Here is a 23,697-nt window from a genome sequence, read left to right as displayed (position 1 = left end):
TTCCTCTGCCTTTTCTAAAACCAGCTTGAACATCAGGAAGTTCACGGTTCACATATTGCTGGAGCCTGGCTTGGAGAATTTTGAGCATTACTTTACTAGCGTGTGAGATCTTAGCTAGTCCTAGAGTAAATAAAATTGCTGAAAACCAAAGATAAAGAGAAAATCTTTAAGGCAGCCAGAGGAGGGGGAAAAAGACATATTACATCAAATGAACAATAGTAAGAATGACCACTAACTTATCAGAAACAACTTAAGAGAGTAATGAAATGATGATTTTAAAATGCTACAAGAAAAAAAAAAAAAAGCTGCCAACTTAAAATTCTACATCCAGCATAAATATCCTTCAAAAATGAAGGCAAAAGAGAGCAACAAAGTCCAGAATTGTCCTCCTGACACAAACAAGTAGACAAGTAGACAAAACATAAATCAATTATTTTCAGACACTAGGCAACAGGCAGTATGGAAATATGACCTCTGAAAGAAGGGAAACAAATGAGGTCAACCCAAAGACTGCCCTAGTTTTCTGTTTGGAACAACAACAAAAGGAGGGGGAACCCAAACAGAGTCAACAGTCTCACCGAGTTCAGGTCACAGAGCTCAGAATTTATGGAGTCTGAGATGGGTAGGATTTGCAGGGCATATGATTATAAAGCTAGAAACTAAACGGAAACCCTCAACAATGTACAGAAGAGGCCTCTGAGTTTCTGGCTAAACACCAATCTGCATATGTGTGTTATGTAAACCTATGAGACTCTCAGAGGAAAACTTCTAAGAAAAAAACAAATATTAAGGAGCTCCAACAACTCCCAGAGTTTACACAGGGCCAGGATCATTCCATTTCCACCAGCCAGGATGAATAAACCGTGATGAACACGTAAGGCAATCAAATGAGACACAAGAAGGAACATGCCTCAGTAATGGGCCCAAACTAGCCCTAAACTAAAAGCTATTCTAGAACCGCCCAAAACCAAAACCCCAAAAACCCCGAAAACAAAAGTCAAAAGACCAAGCTGATCCACAAAGTAACTGCCTGCCAGAATTAAACTTAATACTCAAAAAAGGAAAAAAGAAAAAAAACAAATATTCAATACCATAATCCCATAAGAAATTACCAAATGTATGAAAAAATAAGAAATGGTCATCTATAATCAGGATCCAGGAGTGGCAGGGATAAAGAGAATTTTAATAAAAGGACTTCAAAATAGCTATTAGAAAAGAGTTCAAAGGCTTAACGGAAAACACAGACATAATAAAAAGAAAAACCCTAACAGAAAAGTGGAAATTAAGTATATCTGACAGAAGAATTTAACTGGATGGGTACAACAGTTTGTTAGACAAAGGAGAATTTTTAAAAATCTGTGTTCTTGAAGACTGGTTAACATAAACCTTTTACAATGAAAAAAAGAAAAAAAGATTGGAAGAAAAATGAAAAGAGCTTCAGTGATCCTGTGAATTAATATTAAGTGGCTAAATGACCATACGTAGGACTGCAGTCTTAGGAAAAAAGAAATACTTGGGAACTTAAAAATCTGAAGTTAGATGGCTAAAAATTTTGCAAATATGGTGAAACAATATACCCACAGATCTAAAAGTTCAATAAAATGCAAGAATAAACATAAAACCACACCAAGGAACATCATAATAAAGTTGCTGAAAACCAGCGATAAAGAGAAAACCAGCCAAATGGAAAACACACACTACATATAGGGAAACAAACATAAAAATCACCACAGAATTCCTATCAGAAATTATGCAAATGAGAGGATAGGAAAATAACATCTTTAAGGTACTAAAAGAGGGAAAAATCCTAAAAGCCTAGAATTCTGTAACTATTAACAATAACTTCCCAAACTGAAGGCAAAATGAGAGAAAGTAAGAGGAGAGACGGAAAGAGAGAATGTTGCACTAAAGGAAATGTTAACAGTTTTTCAAACAAAAGGAATATGATACTACATACAAACCTGAATCCACATGAAGAAATGATTAAAATGAGAGAAATATGAAAGACATTTTTCTCACCTATAATGGTCTAAAAGGTACAACTGCCTAAAAAAGTAAAAAAACCAGCAACAGGGTTAAAGCACACATATCAAAATGTATGACAAAAATGCACAAAAGATGGGAAGGAGAAGCTGGAAGAGTAATATTATGTATGATTCTTACTTATGAAGCGGCATGATAGTATTTGATGGCAGCCCTTAAGTATAAGGGCTACCACTAAAAAATTTTAAGAAAAATGTTATAAACCAATAGAAAAAATAAAATGGAACCATAAAAAATAACCCATCCAAACAAAGACAAGGACATTAAGGAAAAAAAGAATAATAAACAGTAACATGATACATTTTAATCCAACCTTATCAATAATTACATTCAGTGTAAATGGTCTAAGGTAGTTGTTGGCAATCTTTCTCTATGAAGAACCAGAAAATATTTTATGCTTTGGTCTCTGTCCCAACTACTTAACCTCACCACCTGCAGCACAACAGCAACTACAAGCAATGGGTAAACGAATGAGCATGATCATGCTCCAACAAAACCTTACATACATAAACAGGTGGTAGAGTTTCATCTGACAGCCAAACGTTACCAACTCCTGGTCTAAACACACCAAATTAAAAGAGACATTATCAGACTGGATTTAAAAAGTTAGATGCAACTACACACTGTTTACAAGAAACCTACTTTGACTATAATGATAGACAGGTTAAAAGCTTTTAAAAGGATGGAAGAAAATATACCATGCAACAACGGTAAATATACCATTAATCAAAAGAACACAGAAACTTCAGAACAAGGGAAATTACCAGGAATAAGAAAGGACAGTTCATGGAGGCCAATTCATTAACAAGGCTTACAAAGTGAAAAGTGAAGTCGCTCAGTTGTGTCCAACTCTTTGCGACCCGTGGACTGTAGCCCACCAAGCTCCTCCATCCATGGGATTCTCCAGGCAGGAGTACTGGAGTGGGTTGCCATTTCCTTCTCCAGGGGATCTTCCCGACCTAGGGATTGAACCCAGGTCTCCCACACTGCAGGCAGACACTTTAACCTCTGCGCCACCAGAGAAAGCCCTTGATTGTTAACAAGGCTTAACAATCCTAAATACGTATGCACCTAAGGGTGCTGTAACAATGCTTGAAACATGGAACAAAATCTGATAGAACTCAAAAGAGAAGCAGAGAAATCCAAAATTGTAGGTGAAAACCTCAGCTGTGCTCTCAGCAACTGATAGAACAGGCAAAAAAACTGGTAAAAATATAAGAAGATTACAAAGGCCAATCTAACCTAATTGACATTTAGAGAACATTCCACACAGCAACAGGAGAATACACATTCTTCTCAAATATACACTGAACATTCACCACGATATACCATCTGTTGGGCCATAAAATAATAAAAAAGCCTAAGTTGCCTGGAATTATTAGGTTTGTTCTATAATCACAATGGCATTAAATGAAAACACAGTAACAAAATAGCTGAAAAATTCCAAATAGGTTAATTATTTGACAAAACTCTTTGAAACAACCTATGGGCCAAAGAAAAATTATAAGAGAAATTAGGAACTATTTTGAATGTAATGGTAATGAAAATTTATGGCTTTAAATGTTGATCATTTTTCAAAAAATTAAAAATCAGTGATTTAAGTTTTCACTTTAAAAACTACAAAATGTCGAGCAAATTAAAACCAAAGTATAGAGGAAGTAAGGAATTAGTAAAAGATAAAAAAACTTAAATCATGAAATAGAAAACAGATAAATCCCAGAGCAAATCAACAAAACCAAAAGTCAATTTTTGGAAAGGACTGATAACCCCTAGCTAGAGTAATCAGGAGGGAAAAGAAAATAAATCCAACAACCAGGAATCAAAGAGGGAACACCAGTACATATCTTACATTAAAAGAAAATACGGTTTCATAAAATGTGTAATTTATTTTTCAAGATGATAAATTCGACAAGTTAGATGAAGCAAATTCCTCAAAAGACACAAATTACCAAAACAGACACCAAAAGAAATAGAAAATCTGAAGAGTCTTAGACCTATCCCTTTAAAAATCAAATCCTTGATTAAGAACCTTTCTACAAAGAAAACTCCCAGGTCCAGATGACTTCACTGGTGAGGTCTATCGAACACTTAAGGAAGAATATCAATTGTACCCAAACTCTTTCCTTAAAAAAAGGAAGAGGGAACACTGCTGGTAGGAGTATAAATTGGGAAACCCGCCTTGGAAATTGTTCTGTTAGTTTCTCATGTTAAACACACCTATCCCATACACCTAGCAATTGCACTTCTAGGCATTCACCCAAACATACGTGTCACAGAAAGCCTGTATGGGTATGTTCAAAGCAGCTTTCCTCATAACAGCTGAAAACTGCAACAATGCTTACTTTTATAGTAATAAACCACAGTATATCTATACAATGAAACACTAGTCAGCTAACTGAAAGGAATTAAACACTATTACATGATCACACTGTTACATGTATCAGGATGAATTTATATTTCAAACAAGAGCTTTATATAATTTTTATGCCCAGCAAAGTTTGAGAACTACCGGTATAGAAGTACATAATACAAAAACAAAAGAAAATATAAGGAATTTGGATGGTATATAAATTAATCACTGCCACATACATCATAATTACATCATAACCTATACGTAACAGTTGTCATCTTCCATAATTGCTTAATTGCTATTTAAATCATGTTATAATACTCCTCTGTTCACATTCAACTTTCTACTTATTTACTTTGCTGCTGCTGCTGCTAAGTCACTTCAGTTGTGTCCGACTCTGTGCGACCCCATAGACAGCAGCCCACCAGGCTCCCCCATCCCTGGGATTCTCCAGGCAAGAACACTGGAGTGGGTTGCCATGTCCTTCTCCAATGCATGAAAGTGAAAAGTGAAAGTGAAGTCCCTCAGTCGTGTCTGACTCTTAGCGACCCCATGGACTGCAGCCCACCAGGCTCCTCCGTCCATGGGATTTTCCAGGCAAGTGTACTGGAATGGGGTGCCATTGCCTTCTCCAACTTATGTACTTTAAGGAGTACTAACTCCAAATTTTAGTTTTCAGTCATTTAACACTAATTTATCATGAACCACATCCCAAACTGTGCATTTTAGATAAAGAATCCTGTTCACCAGTTCCTTTGCTTTTCTTAAAGTTCTACCTTCTTGGTACATACTGTTTTGCCTAGTTCTTTAATAGTGTTATTCTTACTTTTTGCTGCACAGCCTTGTCTTGCTACCTCCTTTAAAACTGAACCAAAAACTCATCTTTTCCACTAAGTACTAAACCACCTCAGATTCTTTCCAAATTCCCTCGGCACTTGAAGACCTAGCTCCTAATAGATGTATTTATTTTACTGAATTTGGACATCTCTTCTTAATGACTCACCAACTCCATCCCCTGGATTAAAAGAGTAGAACCTTGGGGGAGAACTGAAAAGATTATAGACTTCTTCAAGGCTCTTTCTCTTGTGCCGTTTTTACTTTTCCCTCATAAGAGTAGCCATTCTATTGCCAGAGACTTGAGCTCCATAGGGCTGGAAAGGTAGGAAAGAGAGGTAAAGAGATGGTTAATTAGAGCTGCTCTGGCCGAGATTTTAAAGGTAAAAAAAGCCTTTGGGCTTCAGTATCTGTTCAGACAACCCCGCCAGCTCAAGAAAGCAAACAGGATTCCAAAAAGAGACTAAAGTGAAGAATAAGGAAGTGCATTTGTCTACGAATTCCCTGTTATGCTGGATGGCCAGACAGGATGTGGTACACTATTTCAAGGACACTAAAATATTTCTGGCTTGCTGGCAGTAAATATTTCTATGTATTCTTTGTAAGGCTATGTGGTAGGTGTTTGACTAGAGGTGGGCAAAATTTCAAACAAATATTTTAAAATGTCTACATTCTTGAGCTTAGTGTTAACACTGGCAGTTACTTTTTGTTCCGCATGCATTATTATTTAGGAATTATGGTCATTACTTGTCTAATTTCAAAACTTTCAACTACAAACTTTATACCTTCCAAATCGTATCTATAAAGCTGACCATGCTCCTGAGCTAGACCCATTATTTCCAACTGATCACTTATTACCTATCCAAAAAGCAAACTACTTATCTGAAAGCAAACTCTGTGTTTCCCTTCTCTCACTTGCACATATTATTCTACCACCAAGTCAGGAACCTTAGACTCATCTTCAACTTCCTTAAACTCCAAACACAAACCAAGTCTGGAGGAGTTAAAACTCCTATGTATCACTGAAATCAGTGCTCTTGTTTCTATCCCTATTACAAATTCAGACCATCATAATCTCATTCTTGAATGACAATTATACAGCCTTATATGGCATCTTTGACTGTGATTTGCCTACCAGAGGCCAGAGGAAATACCTCATTCACTCACTCTACTGTATGTATTGTTGTTGGTTGTTCGGTGGCTAAGTCGTGTCTGACTCTTGTGACCCCATAGACTGTACAGCCTGCCAGGCTCAGGAGTGGGTTGACATTTCCTTCTTCAGGGGATCTTCCCAACTCAGGATCAGGTTTGATCCTGCACTGCAGGTGGATTCTTTACCACTGAGCCACCAGGGCAGCACTGCTGGTGAATAAATGTCTCCATTACCTGCTCCTCTAGGCTGCTCTCTTTATTACACCTATAACTGTTTTTAAAAGACCAAACTATTTTTTATCACTTCCTCATCTATAAAAGAAAATAAAAACCCTAGCTTGTACTATTGCATTTTGTTCCCATTCTACCTTGGTTCTAGTCTGACTCCCTAATTTTCTTTTGTACTTATTCTGACAGATCAAACTTCACCCTTTTCCTTAAACACACTATGCCTTTTATTTTTAAGAATCTAGAATAAACAATAACTCAGTCCAGCTTATTTTATTTTTATGAGCACCCTTATACAATTTAAAGCCATTCAGTTCAGTTCAGTTCAGTCGCTCAGTCGTGTCCGACTCTTTGCAATCCCATGAATCGCAGCACACCAGGCCTCCCTGTCCATCACCAACTCCCGGAGTTCACTCAGACTCACATCCATCGAGTTGGTGATGCCATCCAGCCATCTCATCCTCTGTCGTCCCCTTCTCCTGCCCCCAATCCCTCCCAGCATCAGAGTCCTTTCCAATGAGTCAACTCTTCGCATGAGGTGGCCAAAGTACTGGAGTTTCAGCTTTAGCATCATTCGTTCCAAAGAACACCCAGGGCTGATCTCCTTTAAAATGGACTGGTTGGATCTCCTTGCAGTCCAAGGGACTCTCAAGAATCTTCTCCAACACCACAGTTCAAAAGCATCAATTCTTCGGCTCTCAGCCTTCTTCACAGTCCAACTCTCACATCCATACATGACCACCGGAAAAACCATAGCCTTGACTAGATGGACTTCTGTTGGCAAAGTAATGTCTCTGCTTTTGAATATGCTATCTAGGTTGGTCATAATTTTCCTTCCAAGGAGAAGCATCTTTTAATTTCATGGCTGCAATCACCATCTGCAGTGATTTTGGAGCCCCCAAAAATAAAGTCTGACACTGTTTCCACTGTTTCCCCATCTATTTCCCTTGAAGTGATGGGACCAGATGCCATGATCTTCGTTTTCTGAACGTTGAGCTATGTTCTGAATGTTAAAGCCATTAGCTAAACCTATATAGAAGTGGAGAAACAGACAACACAGTCAACTCTCAATTAGCCTATTTTCATAGCCTTATTAACATGGTCAATGTAGACTACCTGCTGAGCTACTTCCTTATTGTAAGTTACGGTTAAAAAGTCCTCAGTTACTGATGTATTACTCTCCTTTTGATCAACTGGCACAAAGAGAACTACAGCTCAATCTTCTTCACATTCATTCATTCACTTCCTTTCTTTCATCTTGAACATCTTCCTTCACCACTTCTGCTGTTTCTCTCTTGTACTTTTCTCTTCCTACTTAAAGTTTTCACAGCATCTTCTTTGTCCATCCTTCTCAAGAGAATCAGTATTTCTCTATCACTCTTACTGATAGAACACTTAAAAATTTACAAAGTACTTTCACATTTACCTACTCACTTGGTTCTTGGAACCTCATTTTTTGAGGGTGCCAAAATCAATAAATACAAAATACGTGTAACAGTTTATACACGATAGATGTCATCCTTATAAGTGAAATATAAAATATTTTCTTACATTTTAACTCACATTTAAAGAAACTACAATTTCTCTCTTCACCTTCTCATCTCTTAAAACAGTTCAAGCCTTCTCCTACTTTCATAGCAAGAACATTAATGCCTGTTTCAATGTTATCCAAATGTTTTCACACCCCTCTTTCAGACCACTAGGAGAGCCCAGGTCTCTGGACTCCTACTCTGGTGTCTTTTCCACCCAAAAACTGTTTTTTGTTAATGTTTCCCTTAGTAATGCCCATTAATAATCCAGCATTTTATAAAGTCAACAGGAGAAACATTTTATGGGCAGCCAGCACTAACAGTAAGACTATACAATACACTAAAACATTTTTATTGTTGTTTAGTTGCTAAGTCATGCCCAACTCTTTGCAACTTCATGGACTGTATCCTGCCAGGCTCCTCTGTCCATGGGATTTCCCAGGCAAGAATACTGGAGTGGGTTGCCATTTCCTTCTCCAGGGGACCTTTCCGACCCAGGGATTGAACCCCTGTCTCCTGCTTGGCAGGCAGATTCTTTACTATTGAACAGCCTAGGAAACCCAAAACATCCCTAGTTTTCCTTAAAAATCAATAATTTAAGGAACGTCTTTAAGTCCTCTCAGAATACCTAGACACTGTCTCTTCTGGTAATGACATCCAAAGCTGCCACAGCAAAGGAGTACAACCGCATTCCATAAACCCTAAATGATGACAAGTTTGAAGAGCTGCCCCCTAATATATCCGGAAATGTTTAGGGTTAACAATAAAAAAAAAAAACCAGGGCCTCAGTCCCAATTCTACCACATACTGGCCAACTTGGGAAAGTTACTTAACTTTTCTGAATCAAACTTCCTCTTTGATAAAACTGAATGCCACCTACATTTCGAAACTGTTAAAACAGAATTAAATCAAAGCACGATGGCAAATCTCTTGGCCTGGAACATAATAGTAAAAATGGTAACCCCTTGTGTAATTATTTTCATGTACAACAACATTCTTGTTTTCAGAACCTGGCCCCACAACACTCAACATGTTCCTCCTTGGACTTTGTGGCCAAGCAGTAACTATAATGAATGCCTTCAAGGAAGTTATCGCCATGACTTCTGGATCCCCTTCCTGGGTCACAGCTCAGGCTATAAATATAATTTGGACTATCTTCTCCTAAATGCATTATCTTGTTCTCTGCCACACAAAAACTCATCGAAGGATGTTCCGGTAGCTTCTTCTTGTTGGCTTGGTTTTTAACTGCTTGGAACGACACACGGAGTCAGCTGCAGTCAGCTGCAAATCTGGCAACTTTCAATGCCAGTATGTCTTTAAACCATTTATAAAAATGTTAAATAAAATTAGTCCCAGCACCAATCATCTGAAGAGTAATAAGGATGGCCTACTTCTCATGTTAATAACCAAGGTCAAAGACTAAATAAATAATTAGATAAATTAGCTCCCCTTTGACTACATGCATATTTTAACTCTTACAGTACCTGGACTTCTCCCAACAGGTTATATTTAATGTTTACTAAGTTTATCCTTCAGCAGTTTTCCTGATACAAAGACACACCTAGTAGAACCTAGGACCAATGCTAGGGCTAAAACTCCTACCAAAGCCCAGTTGCCTTCAACATTCTCTCTCCAACCTCTAATTCTTAACTTTCTTCCTCTGACTACCTGCCGCATATGCAGGCCTGAAGTTCAGTTCCCAAATCATTTTCATTCCATCATTTTATCTTTCATGTTCCATTTTAAGCCTGTGTATTTATATGTATAATTTAAATAAGCTTCTATCCTTTTCAATTGCTTGAAATACCACATATGAATTCTTGATTACCACCTCTAACTGAAGACTCTGGCTCAGATTAGAAAGACTGGATATTATTCCTGTATGCAGGCATGCATGCTTAGTCGCTCAGTCATGTTGAGCTCTTTGTGACTCCATGGACTGTAGCTCCACCAGGCTCCTCTGTCCAAGGAATTCTCCAGGCTAGAATACTAGAATGGGCAGCCATTCCCTTCTCCAGGGGATCTTCCCGACCCAGAGATCAAACTCTACCTCCCCAGTCTCCTGCATTGCAGAAAGATTCTTTACCATCTGAGCCACAAGGGAAGCTCTGTAGTTTTCCAATAAAATAAGGAAGTTATTATTTGAAGACAATCCCAGAGCAGATAAACTCATTTCAAAAATAACTGTTTCAAAATTATTTTCACCACTGCTTTTCTTATTAGTTTTGATAAAGATACAGTAACTGAATGACATCTCACCAAAGGGAAGGTAAATTTAATTTTGATGTGAACCAGCATGTAAGTAAAATGCTTATATACTATTAGTGAACTTGCAGACATATATTCTCCCTATATGTATTTAGCAATCATGTCACTATGGTTTCCCTCAGGGCATTCCTCAGAATTTGTCACCTGCATGGAGAATTGCTGTTGTTTAGCCTCTAAGTCATGTCCAACTCTTTGCGACCCCATGGACTGCAAACCACCAGGCTCCTCTGTCCATGGGATTTTTCAGGCAAGAATACTGGATTGGGTTGCCTGACCCAGAAATCAAACCCACGTTTCCTGTACTGCAGGCAGATTCTTTACCACTGAGCCACCAGGGAAGACCAGGTGGAGAATAAAGACAGGTAACTTTCAGTTAAACTATTCAGATGCAAACTTACCCAACACCAACAGTCCAACTCAGCCAATTACCCTTCAAGATTACTTCTGCTCTAACCAGATACAAAAGCCCTTTCCCCTCTTTAAAAGTAGGATAGCTGGATAACTCAGATGAAAAATTCATGATTAAGTGGAGCAAGGCAAATGATTTACATTTTCCCTGTCACTCTCTAACATCTACACTGAGGCTAAGAAAAGTAGTCTGCATGGTCTGTATCTACTCAGTCCATATACCCATGAACTTTCAATATGACTAACAGGCAATTCACAACACCATAATTATTTTTAAATACATGAAGAAAACCAACTTAATGAAAAATTGAGTAATGGTTTGTTGTTTTTTTTATTATAGCATGGTATTTACCATATCTTTTGAAACCATATTTAACTAAATATTTTATTCACATAATTAGATTAGATGTGAAGAAAAGATCTGTATGTCTGCTGCTGCTGCTGCTGCGTCGCTTCAGTCGTGTCCGACTCTGTGCAACCCCATAGACAGCAGCCCACTAGGCTCCTCTGTCCCTGGGATTCTCCAGGCAAGAACACTGGAGTGGGTTGCCATTTCCTTCTCCAATGCATGAAAGTGAAAAGTGAAAGGAAAGTCGCTCAGTCGTGCCCAACTCTTAGCGACCCCATGGACTGCAGCCTACCAGGCTCCTCCATCCATGGGATTTTCCAGGCAAGAGTACTGGAGTGGGGTGCCATTGCCTTCTCCGGATCTGTATGTCTAAGTTCTACAAAATTCCTAAAAGTATGTCATGAGGCCAAAAATGAACAGCAAATTGTAGTAATTTCATAATCTTTATTATAACAATTTATCAAAAGAGGACTAAGGGTTGGTCCCTCTCAAACAGTAAAATTCTGTACTAATGAAAGAAAAAGAAAATGACTCTGGAAACTTTTGGTGACTCCATGTAACTCTTAGCCCTGCTGGTCAGCGTTACTTCAGAGTAAAGGGATGACCCATGTGTTTATCATCTGAAGTACCACCAAAAGAATGCCTACCTGAGATCTAAAACAAAATAGCTGAAATCAAGTACTGGCATAATAAAAATGCTTTTGAGCTACAACTTATTTCTTATTTTAATCTCAAACGTGTAAAATAGGCTCAATTCAATGAAATTCTAAAAATAAGGGCAACTTTTAAATATTATGTGATATAACTTAAAAAATAATTGAAATTAATGTAAAAAAAAAAGGTATTACGAAAAAGTAAGCTCCTGTGTGACTGCTTCCCTGGTGGCTCAGTGGTAAAGAACCGCTGCCAATGCAGGAGATGCAGATTCGATCCCTGGGTGGGGAAGATCCCTTGGAAAAGGAAATGACAACCCACCCAAGTATTCTTGCCTGGGAAATCCCATGGACGGAGGAGCCTGGCAGACTACTGTCCACAGGGTCTCAACGAGTCAGACACGACTTAGCGACTAAGCAACAACAACAAATAAAAGACAAGCTGCTATAACATCAACTGAAGAACCTGATGAGGACGAACTCCAAAATGTCCAGGAGAAAAAATCTGCCACTGTCACCATAAAACACATTTGCTAAACCACATGTTCTTGAGACTAGTGAGATCTGGGCTATAGCAAATCAAAAAGAATTAAATGCTATAAAATTGGAGCTAAACAAATGTTATCACTAAAACCTAATAGTTCAATGAATGAAGTCATCAAAATATCCACTCAATAGAAAACAATGTTCAATGGTTTTCTCATGGTTCCATTGGGAGAAGGGGGTTGCAAATAGTAAAAGACCTTACAGAGACCTGGTTTCCTCATCTAAGTTTAACAAGGAGGCCTGCAGAACTCACTGTATTTTCAACAGAATATCTGCAAATCAATTGTTAACATTTTAATTCTAGAATAATGAAACTTCTACAACGGTCTCCCAGTGACATTCAGAACAGCCACACTCACTATAACTTGACAGATATATCTAACTCAAGTTCCAAGGTGAGCAGACTAATGACTAAAAATAAATAAATAAAGGAGGGCATCATTGCTCTAAGTGTCCCTTAAAGCAGACTGTTATTTGATCATGCATTTATCTAGGAAATTTGTGTAGTCACAAAGTGACTTCATTAATAGCAAGTAAACAATTGGACACATAAGTGCTCGTATACACCTAATGAACATTACAAATGATATCTAATATTTGTTGTACCCTTACTCTGTACTTTTAATCCTCACCAATACCCCATGAGGGGGTATATTTACTAACCTCACGTTACATGTGAGGAAACTTAGGTACACAATGGTTAACATAATTTGCCAGGGATCATGATGTTATTATACAAATCCAGTCTTTACTACAACTATGATCAAAATCATGTTTTTATAATTATGCAATTCTACTACTGTTCTTTTTAAAGGTACTAAAATCCATTTTAACAAAATCTCCACACATATTTAAAATAATAATTTTTGTATAACTTATTTTTAAAATATCTGAGCCTACCGAACTGAAAAATTTTTAAGCAATTAAGTTTTAGCATAAAAATTACAGAACACTAGCCTACTCTAAGAAGTTCACCTACTATTTCAATCTAGATGACAATGAGAGGGAAACATCAGCACTTGCACTAACAATGCTGCATACTGTTTTAAAATGTTCAATAAAAGCTCATCTTATTGTATATCATTTCATGTATAATAGTAGTCAACCCAAGTTTCCCCATCCTTAGAAGGGAACAACATCACCCATAATCCTAAAACCACTTATAGTGGGCACCAGAATGCTTTAGAAATAAACAATGTGAACATGATAACGTAGAAAAGCCCTGCACTAGAGTCCCGAGACCTGCCACCAATCGTGGCTCATCACTAGCTAGCATTTTAGACCCTTCCACTGGTCTGGGTCTCAGTCTCCTGATCTGCAAAATAATCATATCCAAATTCTACTCTTCCAGCTCTAAAAGAAATGTGACTCATACACATAAATCTTTTTTCCAAGCTTCCTATTCTCACTCTTTTAGTTATTACCATTACTTTGCAGGCATTATGCATTATTTTTCCTTATTTTGACAATGGGCGAATAGCCCGTTCTAAACAAAGCTAAGAGGAGAAAGCCTTTCTGACCACTGGTTTGCCATAAATGAGTCTGAAGGTGAATAATGTAGAAGCTATTATAATGTTAAAAGGTGTTAGGTTTCAATATTTCAGGCTACTGTTTTGTGTGCCAGTACATTCTCCCTAAGGACAAATAGTAAAATTCAAGGACAATAGGGAGGAAAAAAATTTAATTTTCTATTATTTATTCAATAACTAAGAAGGTGCCAAGTGAATATAACTAACAACCTTTTGCAGAAATGTTTTCTCTGACGGATGAATTACATTTTACATCAAAGTGAAAATATGATCTACAAAATTTTCTCTTATGCTTAAATACTCCCTTAAAAAAAAAAACTTTTATTTTATAAATTGTGATGAATCAGTAAGATATATGATTGTGAAAAAATTAAAAATCTAGCTGTGAAATTCTTAGCTTCCTCTCCTAAGAGACATGAAGAACCTCCGTGGGCTGCCACAGAGGTAGATTCTGTGGACTAACCCTGGTATGAATTTTCTATGCTCTTAACTCATTTTCAAGAGTGTTATGCAAATACAAGATTATTAAACTAAGCTTCAGACAATAAAATTCCCAACTGTTAGAAAAATCAAGCTGATTTTTGTATTGCTTTCTAGAGCTGCTAGCCTACCAAATATCTTCCCAGTTCAACAAAGTTAAAATATTTTAAACTTCTATAAAATTTGTGGTTCAATTTTATATGACCTTGTAAAGAAACAATTAAAAACAAGGGAAAGAAAGCCCGTGAATTACTTATTAATCTTATAGAATAAAAGTCATTAGCAACCTGTAATAATAGTACACATCAGTCTAAATGTTAAACTGGAAGGAAGTAAACCACTGCTATGGATGGAGAGACCTGAAGGAGGGATCTTCAGCAGATGGAGAAGCTGCTACAAGAGGTGCAGTTTGTGAATTTCAAGGTGCAGTTTGAGCAAAAATAATAACCGGGAAAACACCATCGAACACATACATACATTTTAGAAGGTAGCTGCCAAGGTCCACCTTTTGGTTGGAATGCCGAAAGAAAATGTCAAAAATCACCTCGTGACTCCAATCCTCTAGCCTTTCAAAGTTCAGAACCAAGCCAACATGAGCGCTTAAACTGTTTCTGAGCATCCTTCTTTAAATACAACGCCCTCTCCAGAAAGTCACTTCGCCTCAGCTACTTGAATTCCCAAATCCCAGTACCAAAGAATCTTAGGAGCCTAAGTAGTTGAAGAGGGTCTTCCAGCTCCAGCCTGAGCATCCCTTTCCACCTCGAGTTAAACTCCGGAGGTGCTCCAGCCACTTCCCCCAGCCAAGTTTCCCAGTTCCCTCTCATCTCCCGGTGGACCTTCTCGTTGACCTTGAGGACCCCCGGATTGGAGCCTCAGAGCCCAGTATCTTGACGGGTGCCCTCTTCCATGCAGCGCGGGCAAATGCCCCACAGTCTCTGGTGACCCCCGAGATTGGCCATGACCCTGATCATGAACGCCCTCCGACTAGCCTGGAGCGATCCCTCTCCCCTTAGGCGCCCCACATTCCTCCAACCAGAAAAATTATTCAACGAAATGCATTGAAAGCCTACCAAGCGCAAGCTCCCACTATGCGCCTCACGGTCTGCACCGAGCTCGAGGCCCGGGTCCGCCGTCCCCCGCCCGTCGTCCTCTTCCCGGCCAGAGGGCCGGAGCTGCCTCCGCCCGGGATGTGGAAGCGCCGGCCAGAGACGGACTGCGCCCGGCGCGAGCACCTGGGGCTGGAGAGGCGGCAGCTAACGGCGGCGCGGTGGCCGGGGAGCGCTCACCAACCAGGTCGGCCGCGGGGACACTCACCGGTCGGAGCGCGCGGGGCGGCCTCATCCAGGGGCACCTGCGGCCAGGCAGGACGGGCCCGGACGGCGCAGTCACCGAGAGCGAGTCTGCCGGCCAGCCCGCCGGTCCCGTCCGGCTCCCAGTGACTGCCCGAGTGAGCGCAGTCTCGCTTCCTCCGGACGGAGCCCGGGGACCCCAGCTCTGCCGGATGCCCCCTCCAGGCCCCCACCCCTTTCCCGGGCCGCCTCCCCCTCTTCACCCTTTACCCCTCCCCCCACCCCCCAACCCCCACCGGAATGGAAAATACCTCCCGGGGCGGGGGGCGGTGGCGGCACGCCTCTCTGAAGGGCAGCCTACCGTGACCAATAGCAGACGGGGCTCTGGAGGGGCGGGATTCCTAGCGGCCAATCCGAAGGCGTGTAGGTGAAGGCCGAAGGAGGGAGGCTGGGAGCGAGAGTTGGGCGGCCCGGGAGTCAGGGAGGTCCGGCCGCTCGGGTACGCTCTGTGCGCGGCTGCCATTTTGGAGTCGGGCCGCTGCGACGGCGGCCGGGTCCGGCCCGGGGGAAAGGGAGGAGCCAGTCAGATGGGAGATATGAGGTCACGTGGGCTTGAGGGGCGGAGTAAAGCGGGCCCAAGGGGAGGGGTCGGCGGCGGCGAGTCTCTGGATCTGAGCAGGGTCACGTGGTCCGAGAAGGGGCAGTGGTGGGCTTGAGGGCGGAAGGTCAGCCTTGAAGTGGTGGGAGGAGGAACGCTTTGTCCCTGGTTTCAACTCTGTTAGGGAAAAGGAAAGGAAAAATGTTGAATGGAGGCCTGAGTTCCTTGTCGGAAAAGTGAATGAGTCTCCCTAGTTCCCTCCAGCAAGGAGCCTATTACTAAATTCCAAGATCCACGGGAACCTAGGCACTTCGTTTAATTCAAGTAATCCCATCCCTATTGCCAGCTGTCACGAACATGACTCAGATCGGATGGAGGGGTGTCTCCCACTTTTTGCTTGCAGTTTGGCTGGAAGGGCCCCCCGCCCTAGAAATGGCTAAAAGGATAAAAGCATAGTTGAGGTAGTCCAACTCCACCAGGACAGGCCATCTGGACTTATAGAAGCCTTGTCATTCACAAACTTACCGACCTCTTTTGTGTTAGACATACCCATGGTCGTATTACAACACCTCCAAACAAAACAAACTATGAGACCCTGTCTGGTTCTCAGCCGTATTTCAATTCTTGCTTCCAGTACAGACTAAATTATGTTCCTTACTAATCCACTGAAAGTGCCCCTCTCAAGGCCACCAGTGACATCCATATGATCGAGTTCAAGGGTCGCTTGTATAAAGTGATCTCTTGCAGTAGTTTCTAAGGTCTCCCCTCACTCCAGTTTCCCTAAAACCATAAACTCTCAGATTGTATTTCTTTTCAGTTAACCTTTCTAATTCAATTGTGTTGGCTTTTTAAGAGAGTCCCAGGATCTAATCCTTAGTCCTCTGCTTAGTAGGTACAGAGTCATTCTGCTGCACACTAAGGTGGTCTAACCATTCTGATGACTGAGTGTACCTTTAATGAGGTTCCAATCTGCCTGTCTTAGTGCTTTTGGATATCTCCACCTAAATCTAATCTTGACACATCCAAATCGGAACTGAAATACCATAAGAAGTCCACAAAACTTGCTCCTCCCCGTCTGTTATCTTCTTTGATAACATCACCATTCATTCACTTAACCAAACCAGAACCTGGGAGCAATCCTCCAGGCTACTGCCTCCTTGCTGTAACACTTCTGTACCCCTTTGAGCTTTGTCCCGTTGATTATCTTTTCTAATTGCCCTTTCTCTCAATTTCAACAGCCATTGCCTCACCTGGGCCATTTATTCATTAGCCAGTATTTACTAAGCATTTTACAATGTGCCAGGCACTGTTTGAGGTGCTTAGGATATAGTGGTGAACAAAACTGACAAAGTTCCTGAATAGGGTGAAATAAAGCATATATGAGTAAAGTAGCAAATTAATAATTCAGGGGGTGATATACACTATAAAGATCTCCCACCAAAAAACAGAGAAACATTCAAGAATCTCCTGAAGTTTTTGCCCAGCTCTTCACCTCAGTCTCCCCCTCCATCCTCCTCCCCCAGCCTCCCCACCCTGCTTAGTATCCTCTCATCCTTCCTTCTTGTTCTCAAAGAAAAGATGGCCCTGATTGTTTCATCTGGAGCGATTTTACTTCCTTTCATCTGTGAGGACTTCCCTCTACCTTTTTGTTAGGGCTGCCTCAATACCAATCCCCCAGCTATGAGATAAGCTACTTTGAGGGCAGGGGTCAGACCTTACACATCTTTGGGCCTCCACAGTGTCTTGGCTCAGAATAGGTACTTACAAAATGCATATTGAAATGAACTGGGGAAATCTCCTGACCCCTGAAGCAGGCTGCCACTAAAGCATCTTGAGCCCAGTCAGAATGGAAGGTCAATAAGCTCATCTATTAGAGTGTAGAGGCTGTGATGCCTCCTGGCAGGGGGCAGGGTAATAAGTGGATGAGATTACCTTTGTTGGTTCCTTCCAGGCCTGGGATTCCATGATGCTGTGTCCCATGTGGGGCAGGAGTTGCATCATAAACACGACTTTACTTGACAGTGCCAAGTACACGTGGGCAATTTAAAAGTACTCTTTGTTTCTGATGAGCTTCAAACCCAGAGCACTCTGGGTAAATTGCCAGGAGAGGCTCTGCAGGAGAAGGGTTGCAGTTGCTACTTGACTCTATTTCCAGGCCCTTAGGTGTTGCACCCCAACAGGGAGTGAGATGTTGCCAGTTCCGTCATAGTCATTGTAATTAAACCCAAGTTCTGGCAAAGGGCAGTGCGTAATTATGAAGTACTATTATGGTTTTTATCATTATTAGGCACCCAGCTGCCCAGCCCAGAAAACCACAGTAGTAAAACATGGAGAAGCCAAGCTCCTCTCCCAGCTGGCATGAATCAATACCAGGTGTATTGGCATATAGTCCTGTAGCTCTGCTCATCAAGATGAAACCTTCTGTCCCCTCTTCTTGGCAAGATAAAATGTTAAATGAATGAAAAGAGGAAATGTAAAGAAAGACCTTTGCCACCTCCTCTAAATGGAGTTCCATTTTTTCCGTGTCCCCAGAATCATCTCTTCTCATCTACATATTTATTGTGTAAATCTTTTTCAACTTTATCCTTGACCTGCCAGCTTTCTAAGCGTCATTCACCCATGTCTCTGGAGGATGTATTAGCTAGGGTGGGAGTGCAGAGTGCAGAAAAGAGTGCTTTTACTTTCAAGAAACTTTTAATACAGACCCAATAATTCAGAAAGTATAGTCAGGCCTGACAAGGCATCTGCCTTTTATTGAGCGCCTACTTAATGCCATACTTGGCATTTTCACATATGCTGCTGCTGCTGCTAAGTCACTTCAGTCGTGTCCGACTCTGTGCGACCCCATAGACGGCAGCCCAACAGGCTCCCCCGTCCCCGGGATTCTCCAGGCAAGAATACTGGAGTGGGTTGCCATTTCCTTCTCCAATGCATTAAAGTGAAAAGTGAAAGAAGTCTCTCAGTTGTGTCTGACTCTTAGCGACCCCATGGACTGCAGCCTACCAGGCTCCTCCATCCATGGGATTTTCCAGGCAAGAGTACTGGAGTGGGGTGCCATTGCCTTCTCCGTCACATATGCTAACTGACTTGATCCACGCCACCCTGCAAGGTGCCTCTTATAATCCTTATTTTCTTCAAGATCTGAAAGACTTAGTGACTGAACTGAGAATCCAACATAAATGTACAAATTTGGTGACTGTATATTCATGGTAGATGTGTTCACACTGGGTGGTGAATACAGGTATCAGATTCCTCCTCCTCCTGTCAAATTACACATGGTTTTTTGAACAAAGTAGATTTTAAGCTGAATATTGAAAGAACAATTCAGAAGTGGTGCTGAGGGTATGGTGCCAAACAAGGAGGCCAAATTGGCCATAAGCCTGAAATCAATCAATATGGGAAGATTTCTTGTTCAGCGGTGAGTCATATTGTATTCTTCAAGTACCTTTATTATCTCAGCTCTTCCAAATGGGGAAGTCAACCCAGGTGGTACAAGGGTGGGCTGAGGATGAAAGAGGGTGGTTTGGGGAGGGAATAAGTTTTTGAATGGAAGACTCCCAAATGGCCCATAAACTGGCACCTCAGGCACTGGCTTCTGGAACCAATGACACCATGGCAGCTTTCCTTGCTGCCTATCAGTTGTTTTTAACTGATGTGTGTGGAACAGTTTCTCATTCTCTTCTTTCTTATAAAACAATTAACAGTTTTTAAAAACAATTTAGCAGTATGTTATACAAGGCAGTTCACTTTTATTTTTAGCAGTTTTTTTTTTTAAGGAATTCAAGATTATATAAAATGAATCCATTTAAAGTGCACCATTTGATCTGTTTTGAAACATGTATACCCTTGTAATCACTATCATAATCATGAAATAGAACATTGACATCACCCCCAAAAGTTCCCTTGTGCCCCTTTCGCAGCAGAAATATTAATACAATTTACATTTTGATTACTCCAAATCTAGTCTGTAACTTCAACCTTGCTTTCAAATTTTAGACCCATATTTATAGCCATCTACTTGACATATCTGGGCTTCCAAGGTGACACTAGCGGTAAAAGAAACTGCCTGCCAACACAGGAGCCAGAAGAGTGGATTCAATCCCTGGATTGGAAAATACCCTAGAGGAGGGCATGGCAACCCACGCCAATTATTCTTTCCTGGAGAATCCCATAGACAGAGGAGGCCGGCAGGCTCCTCAAATCAAATAGGACTAAAAGCTTTATCTTAGCTACAAGAAAACCCCCATCTCCTCCAATTCCCTTTTCAAATCATTTTTCTGCATTCTTCAATTCTGCTGAAGTCGTCATCCACCGAGTCATATACGCAAGAAAATTTTTAAAATAATCTTCACTCTTCCCTCTTTTCAACCTCCCAAAAAAGTGATTCTATTTCACACAAACATTTTGTAATCAGTCCTTTCCATTTCTAATATCATCGTTCAGATACATCTTGCTCACACAATCACTCTTAAAAAAAAAAAAAAAAAAACCTCCTAACTAGTTTCTTCATGATCCAGTTCATCCCCCAATCTGCCACTCTAATTCTCTTGAAAACCCAGAGCTGACTGTTTCAAACCTCTGCATTCAGAGACTACCCAACGGCATACAAAGTAGCACTGAAAATCTTTCACAGCATGGCGCCAACCTCCCCTCCTGGATTCCTCTGCTCCCTGCTATATAAAACATGCTATACATTTTCATCTTTCTGTGCTTTGTATATGATCTCTGTCTGAAGTGTGCCTTTTCCTGCACCTGGAAACTCCTCCACCTTTCATAGCCCCATTTATATGACTTTCCTCAATAAAGCCTTCCCAGACCTCTCCAGATAAAAATAGTCATTCCGTCTGTTACACTTGACCTCCCATAGCATGCTGCACATATATTTATCACACTGAACAGACATAGTGATGAAGTAGAACAGGAGATAACTGTGGATGGTGACTGCAGCCGTGAAATTGAAAGATGCTTGCTTCTTCAAAGGAAAGCTCTGACAAACCTAGACATATTAAAAAGCAGAGACATCACTTTGCCAACAAAGGTCCATGCAGTCAAAGCTGTGGTTTTTCCTATATTTGTATACGGATGTGAGAGTTGGACCATAAAGAAAGCTGAGTGCCAAAGAATTAATGCTTTTGAATTGTAGTGCTGGAGAAGACTCTTGAGAGTCTCTTGGACTGCAGGGAGATCAAACCAGTCAATCCTAAAGGAAATCAACCCTCAATATTCATTGGAAGGACTGATGTTGAAGCTGAGCTCCAATATTTTGGCCACCTGATGTGAAGAGTTGATTCACTGGAAAAGACTCTGATGCTAGGAGAGATTGAAGGTAAAAGGAGAAGGGGGCAGCAGAGGGTGAGATGGTTGGATGGCATCACCCACTCAGTGAACATGAATTTATTTGAGCAAACTCTGGGAGATAGTGGAGGACAGAGGAGTCTGGCATGCTGCAGTCCATGGGGTCACAAAGAGCTGGACATGACTTAGCAACTGAACACTGAACAATAACAACAGAAGAACAGGAGAGCTGAGTCAGGAGATCTGGGTCTAACTTAAAAATCTCATTCCCCACTTGCTGTGCCATCTAAGGCAAGTCACATAACCTCTCTGAACTTTGGTTATTTAACTATAAAACTGAGATAACACTTTTAATAATACCCCCTCATAAGACTGTTCTGGTGATTAAATGAACTAAGTATAATTATAAATGTGAATATATTTTGTACTATACAGATATTAGAGATTATAATAACAAAGCTATATCTTCTGCTGGGCTTCACTGGTGGCTCAGATAGTAAAGAATCCACCTGCAATGTGGGAGACCTGGGTTCAGTCCCTGGGTCGGGAAGATCCCCTGGAGGAGGGCATGGCAACCCACTCCAGTATTCTTGCCTGGAGAATCCCCATGGACAGAGGAGCCTGGCGGACTACAGTCCATGGGGTAGCAAAGAGGTGGACACTACTGAGCAACTAAGCAACTAAGATATTTAAAATGTCTTCTGCTAGATTTTGAGCCATCTTTAGAGTCCTTCTACTTAACATAGTGCTCAAGCTGCCTGTCGCCTAGATTGGTTTATGACATAAGTTACTATTTCTTATATTAATAGAACCATATTCTTTTCATTTATTCTCTTAGCCTACTTTGTACAATATAAAAGCAAATCATGACGCTTTATTTCTTTTTTGTCGTGTCCACCTCTTTGGGACCCCATGGGCTGTAGCCTGCCAGGTTCCTCGGTCATGGAATTTTCCAGACAAGAATACTGGAGTGGGTGGCCACTTCCTACTCCAGAGGGTCTTCCTGACCCAGGAATTGAACCCATGTCACCTGCATTGATAAGCAGATTCTTTACCACCAGCAACAACTGGAAAGCCCTTTATAATTGTTTATTGCCTTTGTAATTAAATAGTTTCATCAAAAGGTCTCTGAGGAAATAAGCTATATAGTCTATCCCTGATTAATTTTAAAAGTCTTTATTTTTATTCAACAAAAACTTTTTAGAGCCACTGAATGCTGAAAATTCTCCAAGCCAGGCTTCAGCAATACGTGAACCGTGAACTTCCTGATTGATGTTCAAGGTGGTTTTAGAAAAGGCAGAGGAACCAGAGATCAAATTGCCAACATCCGCTGGATCATCGAAAAAGCAACAGAGTTCCAGAAAAACATCTATTTCTGCTTTATTGACTATGCCAAAGCCTTTGACTGTGTGGATCACAAGAAACTGTGGAAAATTCTGCAAGAGATGGGAATACCAGACCACCTGACCTGCCTCTTGAGAAACCTATATGCAGGTCAGGAAGCAACAGTTAGAACTGGACATGGAACAACAGATTGGTTCCAAATAGGAAAAGGAGTACATCAAGGCTGAATATTGTCACCCTGCTTATTTAACTTATATGCAGAGTACATCATGAGAAATGCTGGGCTGGAAGAAGCACAAGCTGGAATCAAGATTACCAGGAGAAACATCAATAACCTCAGATACGCAGATGACACCACCCTTATGGCAGAAAGTGAAGAGGAACTAAAAAGCCTCTTGATGAAAGTGAAAGTGGAAAGTGAAAAAGTTGGCTTAATGCTCAACATTCAGAAGACAAAGATCATGGCATCTGGTCCCATCACTTCATGGGAAATAGATGGGGAAACAGTGGAAACAGTGTCAGACTTTATTTTTCTGAGCTCCAAAATCACTACAGATGGTGACTGCAGCCATGAAATTGAAAGACGCTTACTCCTTGGAAGGAAAGTTATGACCAACCTAGATAGCATATTCAAAAGCAAAGACATTACTTTGCCAACAAAGTTCATCTAGTCAAGGCTATGGTTTTTCCTGTGGTCATGTATGGATGTGAGAGTTGGACTGTGAAGAAGGCTGAGCGCTGAAGAATTGATGCTTTTGCACTGTGGTGTTGGAGAAGACTCTTGAGAGTCCCTTGGACTGCA

At 40.7% G+C, this 23,697-nt stretch overlaps 1 protein-coding gene across 5 annotated transcripts in view; it reads right to left on the bottom strand.

The window, feature by feature from the left end:
• SOCS5 (suppressor of cytokine signaling 5) overlaps nucleotides 1-23,697 on the bottom strand; it is a 121,894-nt gene that overhangs the window by 50,040 nt on the left and 48,157 nt on the right. Inside the window, exon 2 of one of the 5 annotated variants that reach the window (XM_010838640.1) lies at nucleotides 16,020-16,433. The gene's annotated coding sequence lies outside the window, so the exon portion shown is untranslated. The other 4 variants (XM_010838639.1, XM_010838638.1, XM_010838642.1 and 1 more) reach the window with 4 other exon arrangements.

Source organism: Bison bison, unplaced genomic scaffold (genome assembly GCF_000754665.1).
Source record: "Bison bison bison isolate TAMUID 2011002044 unplaced genomic scaffold, Bison_UMD1.0 scf7180017864101, whole genome shotgun sequence".
Taxonomy (NCBI): Eukaryota; Metazoa; Chordata; class Mammalia; order Artiodactyla; family Bovidae; genus Bison; species Bison bison.
This window is presented reverse-complemented; position numbering and strand designations above follow the sequence as displayed.